The sequence below is a fragment of the Oryzias latipes genome, chromosome 24 (assembly GCF_002234675.1).
Source record: "Oryzias latipes chromosome 24, ASM223467v1".
Lineage (NCBI taxonomy): Eukaryota > Metazoa > Chordata > Actinopteri > Beloniformes > Adrianichthyidae > Oryzias > Oryzias latipes.
In genome coordinates, this window is record NC_019882.2 from 10,386,005 (window position 1) to 10,407,106 (window position 21,102).

Below are 21,102 nucleotides of genomic sequence, written 5' to 3' on the forward strand. Positions count from 1 at the left end.
ATCTGTAAAATAAGGAGCTCAGAGACACGTTTGGGTGTAGAGGACCACTGCAGCCTTTATTCTCCTTTTCATTCACATAACTTGAAGTTCATTTGTCACCTTACGTCATGAACCTGTCACCTGAACACCAGTGCGGAAGTAAACAGTGTTACATACACCCCTTCCTCCAGATGAAACGTCCCGTTTCAACATAAAACAATAAAGATGAATGAAAATAGTCTGTTATATTAGCTTTAGAACGTTGAAAATGCCTAAAAGTGCTCCTCCTCACACGGAAGCGTCACACAAACGTAGTGATCTGGTCTTTGGTGGAGAAAGAAAGGAATGAACTGAAGTGGACAACTGCAGGGATACCGATGGCTTCATCAACAGGCTGCAGAGATCCTGCAAAACACCCATCAATAAATAAAACATTGATAAATCATAAATCAAACAAATGAGCTTCCAAACATTTGGAACGTTATCAATAAGCATTCATCTTACCTGTCCAATTAAGTTTAGTCGGTCTGCTCTGCTGCTGCGCGGCGTTTACTTGCTGCTCTGCATGCTCACTTTGACTTTTTTCTCGTAAATGTATGACTTAAAATCTCATAATTTTCCTTTTTTTTGGTGGCCCTAAAACTCCGTCGTAAATAAGATAACAGTGTCATCTACAAACAAAACAATCCATCAATTCTTGCAGTCTCGTTTACGTGCCTTCTTAACCTAGATAACCAGGAATATTTGCAAATTGATTTTAGAAATGCAACATGTTTTAGCCCATTATCTGACGAAATTTTGAATAGCAAAAATAGCATGACGTAAGGTTTCCTACATCTTGTTATTCTGTTTTTGATAAACATCGCAGTGCTTATAGCTTGTTCATATGGGAACTAATATGTCTTTATAATAGAAAACGCACGGATTTTGCAGTCCTTCTTTTATTTTGCGAGGAACAAATGACAGTTGCCATGGTTGCGGAATATACAATCACCATCATGACATCCTAATTTTGTGACTTTACTCTCATGCATATCTTACACACACACAGACGTAAAACTATGATAACAATCTAACAAATAGGACATACTGAAATAGCTTTTTTCTAACTTCATTAATGACCAAAGCTCTTCCTGGTTACCCACGCAGAAGCACATTCACACACTGATGGTGGGAGAGCTGCAAGGCGCTAGCCAGACCACCAGGAGGGAGCAATCAAGGGTTCAGGGTTTTGTCGAGGGACACTTTAATACATAGGCAGGCAAAGCAGGGTTCAAGCCTGCAATATTCCTATCAGAGGCCGACCACTCTACTTCTGCACCACAGCCACCCAGAGAACATATTTTTGTGGAGAATTTATAGGTTGATCCAATTTCTCATTACAGGATAGATAACATCTGTTCTTAGGTTGATTGAATAGTCTTGTCAAAATTCTGATAAGTTAAGAAATCTGACGATATTTGAATATTTTGTGAGCATGGAAACGTGATCGTAGATCATATGGAGTCCTATGTAGAAAATGAAAATTCTTTGAGTGTTTGTTGTTTCTAAAAATAGGCACCAGTGAACTTTTTCTTGAGTCCTTTGGTCCAGTGTTCCCTGATTGGCTGCACCATTTGAGAATTTAGAGAACATAATCAAATTCCATCCTTGTTGCTGCTTTTATAGATACTTCCAGTTGGTTTGGTCTGAACAGTATTTTAACCGTCGCCTCTCCTTTTGTGTTTGATGGTCTGGTGCACAGGTCCAGAAGGGGAACTGGGTCAGTCGGACACAACCGGGATCAAAACCAGCAGCTATTCAAAGATTTTCTAAACCCTGCGGAACGTGAAGCAAAGAACACGAAGAGCAGCTCACAGTGAAGTGTCTTCATGCCCTTCTGACTGACCGCCCAACAACACCTATGCAAAGAAACCAGACTGAAGCTGACAGGTTTTCTGATGTTAGACAGCTGACAAGTCATTCCTGTCATTATTGTACAGCAGCTCATACTCTCTTCACACAATTTAAGATGTACTCTAAACGATTTATTGTAAAGAAATGCATATTTATGGATAGTATACAATCATATTTATTATTTCCATTCATGGACGAATAATACCCACTTTGTAAGCTTTCCTCTGCCTTAAGTATCATAGAAGTAGATCAGGACCTGAGTATCTCTACCACTCTTTTCTGCGCCTCTCCTCTTTCTCCTGTAATGACTCGTGCTTTCCGAATGTCCTGATGCCTCCTCACTGTACAGCCCTTATTTTAGCCGTCACAGCCTTCTGTCTCGCATCCACAGGTGTTCCTCTGTGTCTCTGCAGAGCCTCAGACCTTCTCATTAGTGTGGATGGTGCCTTGTTTTCTTCTGTCTGTAATGTCACATTGTCTCCTGATCGTGTAGCATAATGTTTTGTAGAAACTGGCAGCTCCCATCAGATGAAAAGAAGTTCACTCTGTGTTTTTATTATCGAATTAGACATCTTCTGGTCAGAGCCATAACCCTACTTAATACCCTATGGCATTATTTATAAGGGTAAATTGGTTAAAATGTGGAAGCGGTGTATGAAAAAGTCCCTCTTACCCAATCAATGATCTGTCAGAATTTGTCAGGATTTCTCTTTATTCGGATTGGTAGGGTTGTAAACCCATTTCTATGAAAGGCGACACATTTTGCCGTCTGTCATTCCACAGCAAGATTGACTGTTCAGGAGAGAAAAACATTTAAGATAGTTGTTAGACTTTAGGGGGTGACACTTTTAGATTTATTTGGAAAGGTTGATAGAGAGGGAACAACTGAGGTTCATAAAACTAAGATTTAAATCCATCCATCCATAATCTACCAATTCCATTACGTTTGAGTCGTGAGGACACTAGCCTTAGCAAGGACTTCCAGACCCCCTGACTACCCTAATGGCTCTTATAGTTCAACCAAGATGATACCAAGGCCAGTCAAGAGAAGGGTTTTCCTCAGAATGTCTCGGGTCTACCTCCTCCTGGTCAGATGCTTCACCAAAAGGTGTCCAAGTTGTATTCTTTCCAGATTTCCAAACCATCTCAAATCCAATTTGGAGGTGTAGCTGCTCTCTTCTGGGTTCCTCTTGGGTGGCTGAACTTCATACCTCATTTCTAAGGAAGACCCCTGTAAAGTTGATTCTGTATCCTTATCCGTGACTATAACTGGTCATTAACACTCCACAGAAACAACATAGATCAATCTGCAAATTCAGACTAATTTCTGTTTTGCTTTTACACAATGGACTGGTAAGGTCTTTAGATGTTAAATGATCCGATGATTAACAAATCACAGCATGGTTGGGGCTATTTTCATGATTCTGGAGTAAGCTTGACTGAATTGGATTCAGTACTAGGACACCATTGCAAAGACCCAAGGAAACCTACCGCATTTTCGGCACTATAGGTCGAAGCATCATTGAATGGTCTGTTTTCAAATTTATGTCATATATAAGGCACACAGAACTATAAGATGCTTTAAGTGAGACAAAAGATTCAGAATTAAGTCCAACCGTCAGTCGGACTTTATTAACTGTGTTCACAGAAGCTCTAGAACTGGTGTTTGACACGCAATGTCTTAGGCGCATTAGTGTATTCACAACACCTGTAACTCCCAAACTTGATTGCAACACATTAAAAAGTTAGTGTTCTAAACAAGAGTTCCTCATTAGAGGACGCCTTATAGTGCAGAAAATATGGTATATAACCATGAGAAAGAGAAGAACCAACATGTTTTAATGAAGTCCAGTCAAAGTCTGAAAATCTTCAGAAGTTGCGCTGAAACCTTATTTCACTGAAGCGTCACTGAAGAAAGTATTTCGTTTTTCACACACTGCTTCTTCATTCTATCCAGGTTTTGTTTTGTGTTTTGATGCAAGTGACATATTTAGTTTCTGTCCATCTCAGTTGGAGTTCATCTAAAAGAGAGTCAACTTTCTTTATCATCTGAACTTTTACTACTCGCCTCTAAACACTCAGAAGTCCTTTATTTCTAGATCTTTTCAGAAGCGCAGATACAGTCCTTTTGAAACGCTGTACATAAAAAGTATTTTAAGACTTTCTCATTTAGATATGGATCCAATAGTAGTGTTTGAATGCACTGTCGTCGCTCAGATATCTAGTGGTAAATAAAAAATATTAAATGTTTTTTAATGTCTTGCTTTAGACACTAAACTTTTTTTTGCCAGAGTTTACCTCTAGGTGGCGCTTTCCATTCGAATGTTTTTCTTTCTTTTTTATACCTTTTGCATGTGCCTGTCTTTTTTTCCAATGCAGAACGTGAGCACTTATGGTCCCAGAGTTTGTACAGACGGACGGACGCTCCTGATCCTGCAGCAATCACGACTTCTGCCGAGTCAGAGGAAGTTGAGGAACTGCAGACTGGATAAAAAAAAAAAACCATTTGTGCAGATAGTATTCACAACAGAACAAAGAAAAGTCGACATTTTACTGTTTCAGGAAGGATTTCGATTCATTCTGAACACAGAATGGTGTCTCCTTCAGGGAACATCTTCTCCTTCTCTGATAACAGTCATTGTCTGCCTAAACTGAGAGGCTGCAGATTTGGAAGGATATTGTCCCATTCCTGTCTGAGGTCAAGCTGCTCCGCAGTCCCAGATTTTTTCCTGACTTTGGTTTGGAAATGTCTGGACTGCAGGTAGATCAACTGAACTATTAGTCTTTGCTTCTAATGTAGGTCTCCAAAAGGAAAAGTATTTCTTGGAGAAAAGCAAATATTTCTGCTTGTATTAAAAAAAAAAAAAAAAAAAAAAAAATCGGAATTCTGCTGTGAATCACAGTTGAGTTCAATTCAGTTTGGCAGTGTTCTCTTCCTCCCTGAGGTTTCTCAGACCGGCAGGAGTCATCTGCTTCCTGATCACAGCTGAATCTATCAGGTCGGAGTATCTGTGCACGCTCCTCTGTACCTGATCGACTTAAATTCATGTAGTTTGTAGTGAAAGCAGCAGTAGTTCAGAAAGGAAGGATTGGAAAAAAAATGTATTTAGCTGCTTCTGTCAAATTTCCTGAATGAATGTCAGCTGAGAGGAAGTCCTCCTTATTAATTTTATATTCTCTGTAATAAAAACTCTTTGTCTGATTTCTTCTTGAACATGTTTGTGTGCCACTAGGTGGCGCCTAATGGTAACTGTTAATTTCTCTGTTATGTCCTTTGAGAACACAGATCAAACTCTGGTTTGCGGTTTGTTCCAGGTCTTTTTCTTTTTTTTGGTTAGTTTTTGTTGATGCCGGGTTCTTTGGTTTCTTGTGTCATCCTTCACGTAAAGTTGAATTTCCTCTTTACAGGAAGACATGAGAAAAGATTTCATGAAATGCTTCAAAGTGTCAACCTGCAGCGGATAAGTTCTGAAATCACCCAAAATGCACTAAACCTACAATAGACAAAAGGCAGGTTAGAAAACACTCACTTTGGGACTTGTTTTTATTTAATTTATTTTGCATATTCTAGAATACCAGTGTTACCTTGACTTGGATATGTGACTCAGCATTTAAAACTTGTGATTTGACTTGGACTTGTACCTTGTGACTGAGGGCCACATCAACATAGCAGTGAGCTGTCCTCAAAGGGCCAGATATAACTTATAAATGTAACTAAATGTAATGAAAAATGAATGTAACTACTCCTTAATAACTATTTAATATAACTTTTTAAAGGAACAATTACAGTTGCATAGAAAACATATGTTTGCTTGTTACTCTAGCATAAATCCTTTTAAATTGGATTCTGTCAGGTTAGGTTATATGGACAGTGTTTTAAGTCCTTATGTATAGTTGCCTAATCTGTTATTTCAAGTTTGATTCCCCCTAGATATGAATAAATACACACCATTTTTCTTTTTTCTTTTTTTAAAGAAATTAAAAACTTTTCTGCTCTTGTGGGCCACATAAAATGACATGGCGGGCCACATTAGGCCCATGGGCCTCGAGTTTGACACATGTGCACTATAGGTTTTTTTGTTTCATATATTAAGGTTGTGACCATCGTCTGAAGAACATGGAGTCTAGAATAGGTAATGGCTAAACTACACTAGAACAGGCAGACGGCTGGATCCAAATGCAGCAATTTTTAAGTTTTATTAGACTAAAAGTCTGCAAAGCTAAACCAGGGTCAGGCAAGCAAGCAAACAGATTTAGAAGACAGAAGATCAGGTCCAGCTATAACGCTCTCTAACAAAGCCAGAGTGGCACAAACAATACTTCCCGTTGAGCTCAGCTCAGTGCAGAGCATAAGTGTGCTGTGGTTGATTGAGTGAATGAGAGTCAGGGGTGCAGCATCCAGGACGTGTGGCTAGAAATCTGGAGATGGTTCCCGTTGATGACCAGAGGGGGAGACAGAGCTCTGACTTCTGACATAAACAGACTAAGCTAAACTGGGCATCCCTGCCCTTTGACCCTCCTTCTCGGTAAGGAAAAACTCCTAAAAAAAACAGATTCCAGGAAAAAAAGAAGAAACCTCAGGGATGTCCACATGAAGGAGGGATCCTCTCCCAGGACGGACAGGCGATGTACCAGAACTCTTAGAGAAGAATTAACTTATGTAACTCTACAACTACATGTTTAAATAGTCCAGCAGATGGGCTTCATTCAGATGGAACTGGGGGATGGCTGGGGGTATGAGACGAGCAGAGACAAGGCCCACAGCGAAGTACAGGAGCACAGACGAGTCAACTGGAATCTTGAATCCCTCGGGAAAGAGGGACAATGCATGAATCGCACTGCACCAAACAGAGGCATGGAGAACTAAATGATCAAAAATAGAGAGTAGAAGTAGACGAGAATAGAGGACAGAACCCCAGTGAACCATACTTACCCCAGCTTCTAACTTCTAGCTGCCTACTAACTAATTGTTATTACTATTAAATTTAATTTCAAACATAACAATAGTAAGTTAAATATTCTCTGATTACTAGCTAGCCTGGCATTAAGCCTGTCCAAAGAGGAATGTTTGAAGCCTAACTTTGAATGTAGAAACTATGTCGGCCTCTCTTACATGAGCTGGGAGCTTATTCCATAAAACTCCACACTAGACTTGTGACCAAAGACTAGAGACTGAACATAGACTTGTGACTCACATCTGGAGACTATACTTGATACCAAAGACCTAAAACTTATGACTTGACTTTGTCTTATGACCTAAATGGTGCTCTGTGATTTAGAAAAAACAAAAACAATGCACATCAGGCTAAGAATGTTGAGTAGATTCCGCTGAGGGATCCTGTCCTGCTATTACTCTCCACTGATAAAGAAGCGTCTACAGACAAACCCGAACATTCCAGCTGTGGTGCCTACAGACCAGCAGATGAGCAGACTTCATTTGTGAAAGTCTTCATGGTGCGAGCTGCAATATCAGCAGGAGTTTAAGCAGCACTGACAAGCTGAGACTCGATGGATTAGCCTGCAGTGCTGATGCCGCCCTCTTTATGGAACTCAAGAAAACTCCAGAGTTCAACTAAGCAAGATAAAAGAACCCCGGCAGTCAGATTTGGACCTCCATCAGCCCCCTTCTCCACAAAAAGGAATGGAATCTTCTGTAGGTCTGATCTGGAAAAACAAGTAACCTCCAGACTATAGCAAAGCACTAATTGATGGCTGACAAAGCAGAGAGAAACATGTGGAATGGTCTCTTAGTCTAAACCATGACAAAGTACAAAAGAAAAGTTTCAAGTGCTTCTGAAACATTGTGTATTGATAACAGGGGCTGTCCATCATATATTTAAGGGAAGCCTATTAATCTTCAAAAGGGGAAGAAGGTTTGCTTAGCATCCAAACTTGACCGTCCACTTCTGTGAGGAGACAATGAGTAGTTTATTTAGATACTCAGACAAGACCAGTTTGGCTTACTAGTTTTAATTCAAACCATTTTCAAAGTGTCAAAAGATCCAGTTGTCATTTATGTTGATCAGAACCATCTTTAATCTACACACATAGATGGCCCCAGTTAAGCAGAATTAACTACTGTGATAATATAACCCAAAAAGTGATGTCTACGAATTTGGACGCCATGTATTAAGACGTTAATACTTAAAATAATCTCTTTATGAAGTGTTTATAGCCCCTGAAAGAAGCAAAATGGCTAAAGTTGCCACTCTGTTCAGTTTTTTCATCCAGTCTAAGCTAGATACCCTTGGTTAGCCCTCCCCACCATTAAATTTGATCAATAAACACTCAGTACTTCAATCTATCCATCCATTTGCTGTCACCACTTATTCCTGTTCAGGGTTGTGGGGTTACTGGAGCCTCCCAGCTACTGTCAAATAAAAGTAAAAAAAAATGTTTTCAGTGTATTTCATCTTTTAGTGTATGAAGGCAACTAAAAACCAGGATGTTCTCGCTTCCTGTAATTTAGACCATTGGCTGTATAAGAGAATTGGACAGTGTGAGTGTGACATTCCAAATTGACAATGATTGCTTGGATCCGGACTCCTGCTGCAGGGACTGGGCCACCAACAACCCCTGATTCATGTTTCCTTGTGTTCCCTGCTGTTCTGCTCAAACGGCGCTGGCCCATTCGCTCAGTGTCAGTTTGACCTTCAGGGTAGAAGATGGGAGTCTGGAGCTGCTCCAACCCCTCACCCCGCCCGGTCTGCCTTCACAACTGCTCTGCAAACCGCGACATTTCATTTGGTCATGAATTCTCTTCCCAGATCAGGACCGGCCCTCCTAGTCTGGTTGTAGGGCTGGGGGGGTTTCCCGTCTCTCTTGTTTTGAACATTTTAATGCTCTGGTCAAAGTCTCGACTGTGAGTTCAAACTGATTTATCTGCTGGCTCCTCCTAACTTACTCATCTATGATCTAATAAAAAGCTTCCAGTTTCCTGCAGCGTCTGACAGCTTTAAGGAGTGTGACCGACTCAGTGTGTACTTAGTTTGCAGTTTACAAGATTTTTGTATGAATTTATTGAAGTCTGTTTAAACCACTTAACATTTTAACATTGACCTTTGAATGACTTAAAAGTATGGTTCAAACTAAAAGCAGCAAACTCAGATTGACACATAGTTGTTGTTACATTGGATACAATGACTCCAGCCATTCATTCATCTTCCTCCGTTTATTCCCTTTCGGGGTCATGGGGCTGCCAGAGCCTATCCCAGCCACTTGTGGGCGAAGGCAGGGGACACCCTGGACAGGTCGCCAGTCTCTGTCACAAGTAGAGTGTCCGCAGTCACACACCCACGCAGTCTCACATTCACTCCTAGGGACAATTTAAGTTGACCAATTAACCTATGAAGCATGTTTTTGGACAGTGGGAGGAAGCCAGAGTCCCCGGAGAAAACTCACGCATGCATGGGGAGAAAATAAAGTCCACACAGAAAGGTCCTCCATTGATGTTCAACATCAGGTCCCCCAGCTGGGACTTGAACCAGGGCTTTCTTGCTGTGAGACAAGAGCGCTAACCACTACGCCACCATGCAGCCACGACTCTGTCAAATTCATCGGGCTCATCTTTAACGATGATGAGGCTGCCTACAGGAGGGAGGTGGACCCGCTGGTGTCGTGGTGCAGCATCAACAACCTGGAGCTGAACACCCAGAACACAGTGGAGATGATAGTGGACTTCATAAAAATCACAGCCCCCTTACCCCTCTCATCCTGTCGACTCTCCCATCACAATAGTGACTCTGTCCATTTCCTCGGCACCACCATCACTCAGGACCTCAAGTGGGAGCCGTCCATCAGCTCTCTGCTCAAAAAGGCCCAGCAGAGGATGTACTTCCTGCAGCAGTTGAAGAAAGCCAAGCTGCCGGCCTAGATGATGCTGCAGTTCTACACGGCCATCATAGAATCCATCATCACCTCCTCCATTACAGTGTGGTACGCCGGAGCTACAACCAGAGACATAAACAGACTGCAGCGTACTGTGCACTCAGCTGAGAAGGTGATTGGCTGCAGCCTTCAATCTGTCCAGGATCTATACTTCTCCAGACCCCGGGGCCGTGCGGTTCGGATAGCAGCCGTCTCACCCTGGACATGGTCTACTTGAACTACCCCCTTCGGGCAGGAGGCTAAGGTCCATCAGGACCAGAACCTCAAGACACAAGAACAGTTTCTTTCCCTCTGCAGTTCGACTCATGAACACTTTTTAACTCCTCCCCCCTTAAACATTTTCACCTACATGTCCAGTTACCAGTCCACTACCTGCACCTTGATTATCCTCAGTTTGCACAATTTATTTCTATTTATTGTTCTGACCATTGTGTGAGTTTTTAATTTTGCTTGCTGTTGTTCATTTTTTCTATTCTTAAGTGTTTTATGTCGCACATTAGCACCGCAGCAAATTCCTATTCTGTGAAACTGCTCTGTTCACTGAAAATGGCAATAAACACTCCTTGAATCCTTTGATCTTGAAAACCGAGCAAAAAAAAACAAAAAAACAATTAACACATTTGAAGATGTTAATCTGCAATCACTTAATGTCCAAAGATTACAAGAATATCTGGACACTTTCATTACAGATAAAACAAGTAATAACCATTAAAATACTCTGAGAAAAATTAAGCTCCATAGGATTTTCTTACATTAGAAAAAATTCAACATTTTAAGCAGCTACAATCTGACGTGCTCAGACTTTTGCCTGCTGCAAGTAACACCTTAGTAATTAAAAAATTTCACAACATCACACATGTAGAAACACAGAAAAATGGATCTGAATGGTTTCTCCTTGTATATAATGGTTTTAATCTGAAAGGTTTAGTGACAGAAAAGGAAGCTGCAATTCAATTGACACTTAAGGCCTGTTCACACCGGGACGAATTTCGCCGGCGATTTTCGTCGACGTTTAACGCCTCGTGACTAAACAAAGGGCACCAACGAGAGTGTGCACACCGACGCGAAAAAACGCCAGGCGTTAAAGCGTCAAAAAAAAAAAACGCCTCGGGTTCGTTTTTTTTTTTGACGCGTCGCGTCGAAATCTACTCGACCAATGAGAATGGCGCTTTTGCTCACGTGTCTGTAGCTTCTGAAGTTACAGTAAAACACAACTTGGGGGCGCTCAAACACAAAACTGCCTTGCTGAGCACACATACCAGCGAAGAAGATAGACGCCAAGTAGCGTCTACACACAGCCGCGAAGCAATAATGACGGACATTCTAAAATATCCCCGAACCAAGCACCAGTTGGAGCTACTGGTGCTTGAAATATTCATGTTTTCTTTGTTTGATTCTGACAAGCGTGTAAATACTTGCTCTCTTCTTCTGAGTGAAAAGCGACTTTCAGAAGCGTAAAGTTGCGCAGCGCCACCTTGTGTACAGGAGTATTTCTGTTTTACATTAAGCGCCATCTAATGTCAGGGAATGAAATTGCATGTTCACTCCACTCATCGTCAGCGAAAATCGCCTGGGTGTGAACACAAAAAACGTGGCGAAAAACGCTGGCGAATAACGCCTGGCGAATATTCGTCCCGGTGTGTACGGGCCTTTACAGCATGACAGAAAAGCACTAACAAGTTAAAAGCACAAATTAACATAGAAAAAGCAGTAATTCACTACCAAAAAGCAGTAATTCACAACCTAAAAGCAGTAATTCACAACCAAAAAGCAGTAATTCACAACCAAAAAGCACAAATTTACAACCAAAAAGCAGTAATTCACAACCAAAAAGCACAAATTTACAACCAAAAAGCACAAATTTACAACCAAAAAGCACTAATTCACAACCAAAAAGCACTAATTCACAACCAAAAGCACCAATTCACAACCAAAAAGCACTAATTCACAACCAAAAGCAGTAATTCACCACCGAAAAGCACAAATTTACAACCAAAAGCACTAATGCACAACCAAAAGGATTAATGCACAACCAAAAAAGGACAAATTACCAACCAAGATTTACTAATTCACAACCAAAAGTACTAATTCACAACTAAAAATTACTAATTCACAATCAAAAATTACTAAGTCACAACCAAAACGCCCTAGTTAAAAACCAAAAACCTACCCAAAAGCAGTCATTCAAAACCAATAAGCAGTAATTAATGGGCAAAAATCACCAAATCACAACCAGAAAGCAGTAATTCAAAATCCAAAAGCATTTATTCACAGGCAAAAAGTAATCAAACTCTCAAATTTACAACTAAAGTAGTCTTGACAGGCGACACTAAACGTTATGCTATTCATTGCCTGGTGGAAGGGTGTCTACCTTTAGAGGTCATGGATTAAAATCTCTGATTGGGTCATGGTAAAGAAAAGTGGGGCCAAAACGCTTGACACACTATGTGTGAAAATAATGGCTTTTTTACTTGAAATCACCAAGAACATCTAACAATAGTTATGAACGTTAATATTAGATTTCAGGAAGACCAAATAGGAGGATTATGCATGGAAGAAGGACATGAGGGAGGTTTTGTAAGGTAGGAGGATGCAGAGGATAAAGTTAGATGGAGGGAGAAGATCTGCTGCGCTCACCCCAAACAGCCAAAAGACAAAAAAGAAAAAAATTACTTTCCAGTCTAAGACTATAATTTGAATAAACCAAATTTTTATCTAGAGTTAATCTGTGGTTAGTTATAGAAGAAAAAAATCCCAGTTATAAAAGTTTTTTAGGGGAGTATCTGAAAAAGACAAATCAAAAGTAATTCCCAAAGCTGAGTAAAGTAAAGAAGGATTTTTGCTCCATCAGGCTCTGATCAGATTCAGGCAACAAATAAAACCTTTTTGTTTCCATTTTTGTTTGTTCTGCACACAACAAAACACAGACAGAAAAACAGATCCGGATGCACAAAGAATCTTTAACAACATTTCGCAGATTTTGTTTCAACCGTTCTACATTTTCAAAAGTCCAGTTTGTCGATGTCCTCCTTTAACCAATAACCTCTATGGTGAACTCTGTCTGCTTCCTCTGATCCATTGACTTTGCGAGAGCCTCCTTTTTGTCCCAGTGAAAGCACAGAAGCCTGTGTGAGTCGGGGGTAATAACAGGACCCGCTGCAGAGCAGACGCTGAACTGCTGACCCATGAAGAGCCGTCCTCGGGCCGTGAGAAAACGGGCCTGTTTCCTGCCAGAACTGTGTGTGGCCTCCCTGCACCGGAGTCCGTCTGAGCGGGTTTCTGTCACGCTGCTCCGTCAGGGTGAGGCTGCAGCAGAGGAGGCGCTGGAGGCAGGAGGACCCCAGAAATGCAGCTGTTCTCCATGTCAGCTGGAGCCTTTTTGAGTGCCATCGCTTTATTCTGCCTCTTCGCTGATTCACTGTTCAGTCATGGAGCTTTTGCATTCCTCCAGACTATCGCTCAGAGGAGGAGCCTCTTTGATGGGGGGGGTTACATCTCACTAAAAAGAAGGGGATTTTCCCCTCCAAACTGCGAACTTAAGGTCAGAGGTCACCTGTGTGAGTCACTGCTGGCACATGAGACTGTTTCCATCCTACTTGGTAAATGTCTCTTTTCAGCCCTCATGGGGGTGAACGCAGCGCGGCGACGGATCAGCTGATGGTTTCCACAGATAGGGGGTCTGACCAAAAATGATCAACCAAGAGGAAGACAGGAACAAAGATGTACTCAATGAAAACTTGATGCTGCAGAAAAAAATAGAAAATAAACTGCTGGCGAATGTCTCTGACATGACTGAAAACTTTCTATTGCTGTGTGTGGGTGCATTTAAATACCTCTGAAAACAGTAAGGTACAAATAAAAGTCACGTCTTAAATAGACTTAACAAACACAGAGTGAGTTTTGACAATTGTTTACTCCTTAATAAGCCCACAGAGAGCAAAACCTCACATTAAATTGTAAAAACTGATCATTATTTTTAGAATTTTCTATTTTTGAGATTCACAGTGTGACAATATGTGAAGATTAACTACATTGTGATAATTGTTTAGATATAAGGTGTGTTACATGTAGGTTTTGACTTGTTCATGCTAGGAATAATGCCCAATGGGATGTCCATTATCAGAAATGAATGGACGACGTGGAGGTTTAAAGTGGTTGCTTCATCCAAGTCCATCGATTTCCCATGATGGACCCCACAAAGGGCACTACCCTGCTTCTACATGATCTCTTTAAAAAATAAATAAATATTAAATCAGTTAGTAGTACTTTAATCTTGTTATTTTTTACGCTTAAATCGTTTTTCATAAGAAGTGGACTATTTGATTTGCCGGGCAACGTCATGGTAGCAGCAGATGAAAAAGGATATATATTCTGAATGTGATGTTAAGTGATACAATGCATCATTTCAGAGGGAAAGTTCACCTCTTACTGCTTGTTTTTGCAAAAGTTCATTTCAAAGAAACAAAGTTCACAAGTAGTTTCTGAGGCTGACGTCTTCTCTGCAGCAGACCAGCGTTAAAGCACCACTTTGAAAAGTGCTGTCCTTATATATGCTAAACTGCAAAGATGAGTTCTAGCTGTGCGCGTTGATCTTCTGTGCAGATGTCACTGGGTGTGGAGTCGCAGAAGTCAGACAGCAGCAAAATGATTTGTTTAAGTTCTGGGGTTTCAAATTAATCTCAATGAGGAAATGAAGGAAACCTCACACTGCACAGGCTCTGCTGTCTGGCAGCCATCCTGTGATGAAGAGGCTCAATGAAGTGTGTTTACAGTCCTGCAGCGAGGAAGTTGGTGTGTTTGTCTCCACTCGCCTGCAGATCCTGTTCTCTGATCTGTCTGATAAAGAGCTGCGGCGGTCGGACCTTCAGGGCTGCTCCTTCCTCTCCTGCCCAGTAATGGATGAAGGTGTCAGTGGATAAAACGCAGTTATCATAAATGAGGCTTGTAATCTCAGCAGGGCTGAACTGGTGTCCACGTGATTTGTAATTTCACTCATCAGATGGCTATTTGTCTGAAGAGTGTGAGCGGTTTGCTCTGTTATTGCTTTTTCATTCTTATTTGACACAGTCTTCACTCTGAGAAAGGAGCTTTCCTGTAGGTGCAGGGAGGAATATGATCTTCAAGGAAAGGATTTGACAGATTATCCCAAATTGAACAGACAGCTTTAAGGGCTAAAACAGAAGAATCCTGGTTCTTCCCGCAGAACTGCCTAGGTTCTTCGAGGTCACGAGGAGTTAAAATTGCTCTTTTTTGGATGAAATGAATAAAAAGTAATTAGTATTAATTATATCATTACCAGATGAAACCATAGTACAAAATTATGACTTCCGGTTTGAGCCTGGTTTCAAAACTAAAGTATTTTGAAGCAAGTCAGTTCACCAAGACACCACTAGGTGGCTTGTTGCACAAATAAGTACACAGTAAAATGCTGTAACATAACAACAAAAATTAACATACATAAAGTTTGATAGCTAATGCTTTGATTGCTTTCTTTGGTCACATTTAATATATTTTTCTGCTCGGGTGAGAGGAAATTTTTAAACATTATAATTTAAATGTAAAGGGCACATGGTCTTTTAATTGGCATGTGACAACCAAGCCCCCAACTTTCATTGCCAAATTCAAATCCAACCCTGATGTACCAAATGTTGCAGTTCTTTATGTGACCACTGGAGGCTGATTTACATTTCTTACATGAGAACAAATGTACATACAGGCTGGTTAAGTTTTGTTTTTTACTAACCTTTTTTTATTCATAAAATGTGTGTGTGTTTGTGGAGGAAGATGATTGTTTTAATCAGAAAAATTGAATGTCTTAGAACTTGTATTCAAAAGTTTTTATCTGCACTGTTAATGCTTGCTTGATTTAATTCTGTTCTTTTATAACTTCTTCTTTCGCTTTCGGCTTTTCCCATCAGGGGTCGCCACAGCGAACAAGTCGCATGGTAAACTTGGCAATGTTTTACACCGGATGCCCTTCCTGACGCAACCTTCTCCAAGCAACCGGGCTTGGGACCGGCACAGAAGTAGAGAAGGGAACAGGGAGCAGCCCGGATTTGAACCCTGGTTTCACGGACGGAAGGTGCCGCAGCATGAGACCGGTCTGTTCTTTTATAACTTATCTTATCTTAATGATCACACCTTTACTATTTATTTTTACAGTTTCTTTTAATGTTTTATGTAAAGCTCTTTGAATTGTCTTTGTAAATTAAATGTGCTATACAAATAAACTTGCCTTGTGAAGGAACTTGATGAGCCTTTTTATTGGCAGGTTGATGGATGAAGCAAACTCTTTTTCTTGTGTAATTGTCAATTTTCAGGACAGAATTGGATGCAACCCTGGTCACTATGACCGTGCTACACAAGGCTTCATTTTTTACCTTCAGAGCCCTATAAATAAAGTCAATGTTATGTGTGTGTTGACAACTATCAAGATTTTTGAGCTCCTCATTACTCATTTTTGAGAATGTTTGGCCTTTAGAAACCTGTAGATTAATACATATGGTGACAACTGCTAGGATTTTTGCCACATTCATGCACATGCACACACCAGTGGAGCCACACTGGAGGCAAGGAGGGTGAAGTGTCTTGCCCAATGACACAATGAAATTTTTTTTTTTTTTTGGCTGGTGGGAGCGGGGATCGAACCGCCAACCCTTCGATCATTGGACGACCCGCTCAATCACCTGAGCCACTGTCGCCCCTTTTGGGTTGTTTGGAAAGTATCAGGACGGTGGCCCTTAAGACTTGGATTTGAATACACCTGGCTAATTAGAAACCTCATGACCGACTCAGGGCTGTCAAGAAGATGATAGACGTTGGTCTCATTATGATTTGAAAACAAATGTGCATAGAGAAAAAAGGTTGGTCCGAGTACAGAACCTTGTGGAACTCCGTAACTAAATGGCAGGAAGAGCACCAATAATGTAAAAAGAAACTGAAGTCAGACCTTACTATAAATTGAAACCAGACCAGAAAAACTTTTACAATCAACACTCAGTGCATAATCATCAGAGGTCTTTGGAATATCATACAAATATTTTCCAATGGAGCCTCATTTTATACATGAAAGTAAGTACTAGTTCTTAAATTATTTTTATTCAGAAAAATACTTTGCTGTTACTTCTTTCTTAATATAAACGCAAGTGCCGTTAATTATTTTATCTAATGTGTCCAAATATATTCTTCTGAGTTGGTCTGCAGAAGTGTTAAGAGGGATCAGCGTGGGTAGGACAGGTGAACTTTAAAAGCTATAAATGTTTTTACCAAGCAGGTTTACAGGATGATCAGGGGTGAATGGGACTTCCTTAAATAAAGGTAGAAAGGCACTGTATAAGCATGTACCATCTACCTAGTGAATTGTGTCTGAAATTTACTTTCTTTCACTGCAGTAAAGTCTTTCTTTACACCCGTCGAAGGCTTTTTGACAGAATGCACTTTATGTTCAAAGCACTATAAACAATATGTCTGAGCTGCGTGTGAAACACCAGATCTGAAAATACAATGAATACAAGTGACATATGACAGCGATGTGTCTGTTATTTACTGACAATAAATTCATCTGAGCGTTCATGCAAATTTTAAACCCTGACAACCCGATTGATTTGTGTACGGATTGTCCAAGCAGCCATAAGCATACAGCTTCTGCAATTTTACAGTTATATGATGGTTCTAATTCACAACACTGCGATAAGATAAAACTTTATTGATCCCTAAGGGGAGAAATCAGGTGTTAACAGTGGCTGATAGACTAGTGCCAAGTACAGGTGGGGTATAAACAGAAAAAGGGAAAAAGAGAAAATTCAAATAAGAGTAAAAGTTGTAATTACTAGTAAACAATTATAGTAAAGTATGAAACACTTAATATACAGAGAATAAATAGGCATTTAATGCTTAAATATGACCCTTTTTTAGTATAAAAAGTAAACGATCAACATGTGTTTATTTTATTCTATTTTATTTTGAGTTTAAAAATAGCAGGGGTGTACGGTGGAAAAAAAAGGGACAGCAGGTCCTGTTCTCGCGAGAACAGCGCGCCCGAGCAGCCGCCATATTCTGAGCTGTATTTTGGTTCGTGTCTGAGGAAAAAGAGAAAAGTTCGGGGCGGATTGAGGGGAGGGGGCCGAACCCAGGAGCTGTCACCGAGCTGGTCCCGAGTTCTGTCACACACCGGCGGCCGAAGCTGGCCTTCACTGTCCCTGCAGCCGTTCGAGGACACCAAGGCCCCGGGCCCTCAGTGCGGTTCTTCTCATTGCTAGCAGCTGGACCCCCTCTGGCTTCCCTTCCTTGGCTCCGCGGCCCTCCGGAGCTCGGGTGGCGGTGTCGGGTGTTGAAGGCGGCCCGGACAGCGGCGGCGGTGGCGGCGGAAACTGGAAGGTAGAGAGCTTTTAGTAAAGCAGACGATCAGGGAGAGTTTTAAATGAAGGCGGGGGATGAAAAGTAGCGGCTGGGCTGCGGTTCGTTGTGTTTGGAAAAAAAAAAATGTGGGGAAAAGTTTTCAGATGTGGAAAAAGTTTTTCTCTCCAGCAGACAGCTAGCTCCGTCGGCTAAAACTGGAGTGTCCGGGGCCGTTTATCTGCGGAGCCATTCAGCGGACTCTGGGTACCGTTTTAAACCGCTAGTTACCGCAAAGTGAGGCGGCGGCGGACCGCTGGGGGGCTGTTTTAGCCGGGCCACTATTTCCACTGCACCCCCCCTGGTAAAAGAACGCAGTTTAAACCGTTTAATTTCAACTTTATCTCCTAGTCCCGAAGTTGTGATTGTTTTATCACATTGTACCTTAGTAATTTATACAGTGATTTGTAGATAACTATATTACATATTATTCAAAAAGTGTTGTAGTAGAAAATCCGTTTAATCACGTGTCAACACAGGTTATATGTTTAAAATATACACATGTTATATGTTTAAAAATGTCCTGTCTTTATATATATATATATATATATATATATATATATATATATATATATATATATATATATATATATATATATATATATATATATATATATATATATATATATTCATTCCAAGTTTCTACTATGACAGATTTTTTCCACGAGTTTGGCTGGAAAAGGTTTTTCTTTCAGGGGATATCTGCCACATGAATAAATTGACTTGGCCACGCCCACCAAGTGGTGACGTTGTTTTTCCTCTAAACTTCCTTATCCCTGTTTACAGAAATCGCCTACTATGGCATCATTTGTATCGCGCCTCCACCGCAATTATGCAGTCTAGTTCATAAGGTTGGCCGGGTTAGCTAGCGAAGAACTTCTGCGTGCCTTTTATACCTTTTAAGATTGTCTGTGGCGTTTTCTGTAGTTTGGTGTTTTCAACATGGACGACATCTTGCTCATACACGTGCAGGTACACGATGAGGCAGAGGAGGAAGTGGTATCTTCGTCTTCTTAAGAGCACCAGGCAATGCTGAGGCGAATTCTGTTCTCTAATGTAAGAAATCGGTATTTTACTACATGGCCAACTGGACTCCAGGTACTTTGGCATGTCAGTCGACAAGTTTGATGATCTTCTACATAGAGTAGGACCACGTATTGCCCATTCTGCCCATCCCGTGGAACAATTTCTCTGGATCAAGCTTGGTCCGCCATTGCGTTTTCTATTCGCTCATAACTATAGGTTGAATAGTGCGTTATTTGATTTGGGTCTGACTTGCTACATGTCATTTTGGCAACACAAGTCCAAGGTCACTGAGCTGCCACAGCTAATACAAATTAAAAAACAAACCAAAAAACATGTTTTGTCATCCACAGTGAAACTGAGTACTACCCAGCAGAAGACCACAAACAAACAACAACAAAAAAACAACTAAGCTTACTCCACTTTCTTGTTAATTATTTAGTTAAACGTGTTTGAACAAGAGTGGTTGCTAGGAGAAACCTCAAGAAGCTGCTTTGCATTTTCTTGCTCCATACCCACTTTTCTAATATTCAAGAAAAGCAGGTATGGGGTTACAAAGAGGGGTAGCGTGTTTCACTTTGCATTGAATTAAACAATTTTGGAGACACAAACAAGTCAAAAGTTGTGTTTTGATAACTGGTATTGGCAGCTTGACAAGTCTTCATGGTTTGCGGACATTGCTGAAAAAAAATTTGATGTAGCTTCCACGTCCTGTTGTGAAGAGGAGCAACCCCTTTAAACCAAGCTAAATTATGGGATTGAAGCCTCTTGTTATAATCTCAAACTCGCTTGGTTTTAAAATACAGAGCGGATGCATCAAAATCATAGCAGAAGACTGAAGTGGTCACATTGAAGTTTCTAAACATCGTTGTTGCACATGTTTTGGCCAAGGTTGTAAAAGTGTGACTTGGCCGTCTTCCCTGATTGAACAACGATCAATGTTTGTTTGTCTGTTTGCAGCAGTAGTAATTTTATTTGGATGTCAAGAGAGCGATACCTGAGATGTAGAAGATTTGGTGCCAAATGATAAATACTGGAGATGGATCTTACCTCTCTTAAAGGACATCTTGTTCTTTCATGCAGCCATGGTTTCAGGATACATCTGATCTGTATCTGTTTCTGCTTCCTGATATCTTTTGATATTTTGTGACATTTTCTCAGGTCCACTCCAATTTTAGAATCTACCTGTGTGTGCATGATGAGTTGAAGTGGTTTGACTATGCAGTCAAACTGCAGAATGTGGGCTCAGGCTGCAGTTCGACAGTGCGGAGGTAACCACTTCTTGTTCAGGTCGTGCTTCTTTTGTTTTTTATGCAGCCTTTGTGCAATAAAGGCACAATGAAGGTCTGTTTTTGTTCCGTCTATATTCCCCAATTGTTACTTCATGCAACCCCTCCAGGTGGCCTTTGGGTACCAGTTCATTCCCTGCTGCAGAACCAAATTGGGTGTAGCTGTTCAGGCTCCACAAAACATGAAGGCGGACTGCGATAGTGTTGTTGTGCTTATGTTACATATCTTCTTAATACTGTAGGCAAAGAGATTTTTGGTTGTCTTTTCTGAAACGACTGAAGCCCTATCAAGTGCTGGTAGGTAATAGAGGTTGTGCATGTGGTGTCACAGGCCACCAACATTATATTTGTTGGGAACGTGAGATGATAGGAACATTGATTTAAAAAATATATCTATGGTGAACTTCTAAAAAAAACTGCTGGATGTCATTGTTCAGATGATGAAATGATGAATGAAAAAAGTTAAAGGGGTATGGTTTCAGTTAAAACCACTCCCTCGGCTGATCATGGTTGGAGAAATCAGCGAATGGCCACAATTTTTTAGCAAATATTGCACATCAACATGACTGTTGGTGCAGAGTAAGCCCATCTCTGCTTCTTTTTACACGGTCTCCTGCTAGCTTACAGCCCCTCA

At 40.8% G+C, this 21,102-nt stretch overlaps 2 protein-coding genes across 6 annotated transcripts in view; both read left to right on the plus strand.

Annotated features, from left to right (window-relative positions):
• cdk19 (cyclin dependent kinase 19) overlaps positions 1–5,077 on the plus strand; it is a 38,087-nt gene extending 33,010 nt beyond the window's left edge. For all 4 annotated transcript variants that reach the window (XM_020714454.2, XM_011491663.3, XM_004083617.4 and 1 more), the window contains one exon: positions 1,724–5,077. The gene's annotated coding sequence lies outside the window, so the exon portion shown is untranslated. The remainder of the gene's footprint in view (positions 1–1,723) is intronic.
• Positions 5,078–17,776: 12,699 nt separating this feature from the next.
• tab2 (TGF-beta activated kinase 1/MAP3K7 binding protein 2) overlaps positions 17,777–21,102 on the plus strand; it is a 28,102-nt gene continuing 24,776 nt past the window's right edge. Inside the window, exon 1 of one of the 2 annotated variants that reach the window (XM_020714459.2) lies at positions 17,777–18,138. The gene's annotated coding sequence lies outside the window, so the exon portion shown is untranslated. The remainder of the gene's footprint in view (positions 18,139–21,102) is intronic. The other variant, XM_011491665.3, reaches the window with a different exon arrangement.